General features: G+C 40.0%; 1 non-coding gene across 1 annotated transcript; it reads right to left on the reverse strand.

Annotated features, from left to right (window-relative positions):
• Positions 1-214: 214 nt before the first annotated feature.
• LOC127669061 (U6 spliceosomal RNA) lies at positions 215-322 on the reverse strand. Its single transcript, XR_007974272.1, has one exon. It is a non-coding gene; the product is annotated as a U6 spliceosomal RNA (small nuclear RNA).
• Between the last annotated feature and the right edge of the window lie 1,243 nt (positions 323-1,565).

Consider the following 1,565-nt stretch of genomic DNA (forward strand, 5'->3'; position numbering starts at 1 on the left):
TGTGTGTGTGTGTGTGTGCATGTGTGTGTGAGTGTGTGTGTGTATGTGTGTGTGTATGTGTGTATGTGTGTGAAAGTGTGTGTGTATGTGTGTGTATGTGTGTGTGTATGTGTGTGTATGTGTGTGTGTATGTGTGAGTATGTGTGTGTGTATGTGTGTGTGTATGTGTGTGTGCATGTACATGCACATGTGCATGCACATACTCATACACACAAAAAATATGCATCACCTTTAATTCATGTAACTCATATCTTGCACAGCGGTCATGCTAATCTTCTCTGTATCGTTCCAATTTTAGTACATGTGCTGCCGAAGCAAGCACATGTAACTCATATCTTAAAGGTCAGATTCAGTTGGTGTACTGGCTGGCTTTTTGTGTCAACTTCACACATGCTGAAGTTATTACAGGGAAAGCAGCTTCAGGTGAAAAAATGGCTCCATGAGACCCAACTGTTAGGCATTTTCTCAATTAGTGATCAAGCGGGGAGGGCCCACTGTGGGTGATGCCATCCCTGGGCTGGTACTCTTTAGTTCTATAATAAAGCAAGCTGAGCAAGCCAAGGTAAACAAGCCAGTAAGAAACACCCCTCCATAGCCTCTGCATCAGCTCCTGCTTCCTGCCCTGCTTGAGTTCCAGTCCTGACTTCCTTTGGTGATGAACAGCAATGTGGAAGTGTAATCTGAATAAACCCTTTCCTCCCCAGTGTGCTTCTTGGTCATGATGTTTGTGCAGGAATAGAAACCTTGACTAAGACAGTTGGTATAAGTAAAAACCAATGAAGATTGTTGGAGGGATTCAGTGAGACATTGTGCCAGAGTTTCTCCTCAGCTGCTCAGTCACTATATTTACTCAGAATTCAATTTAAAGGCAGTGAAACTTAAACAATGTGTTGAATGACTTCAATCTACTGGGAAAGATTATATAACTTCCATAGTAGTGGAACACTGGTCCTAGGAAAGGTTTGTACATTTAGTACCATTGGATTCTCCAATTGAGAGTGAAGATTTGCAATCCATGAGGGTGAGGGTATTTGAGATAATAAATTATCCAACTGGACTTGAGGCATGACTACACAGAATGCCTATATAGAGAACACTGCCATGACTACACAGAATTTCTAAAGAGAGAACACAGCCATGGCTACGTAGAGTTCAACCATATATATGACTTTGCTATCTTATTTAAATTTATATGTGTAAAGTAAGATTAAATGTCTGTACCCATACACAATGAGAAATTAGTGATTTACAAGTAAAACCTCCACAAGAGTACAGATAACAAATTAAGTTCTCCACGAATATAGCAGTTATAGTGAACAAAAGATTTATATTCCACACTTGATTTCTGGCCCTTGGAAATCTGATGAGGAATACGATAGCCACAATTACCTTCTTCAGTAAAGTTAGTGTTATTCACAAACTCAGAGGGAGACACAAGCAAGAAACCAATCAATGCTTTAAAACAATTCTATTTATATCAGGCAAGAGACAACAAACATGACAGTTAAGGTGGCTGCTTGTGGGCAGCTCACACAAAAGAATAAGACATGTCTGTCTGTAGAGTA

Source organism: Apodemus sylvaticus, chromosome 18 (assembly GCF_947179515.1).
Source record: "Apodemus sylvaticus chromosome 18, mApoSyl1.1, whole genome shotgun sequence".
Lineage (NCBI taxonomy): Eukaryota > Metazoa > Chordata > Mammalia > Rodentia > Muridae > Apodemus > Apodemus sylvaticus.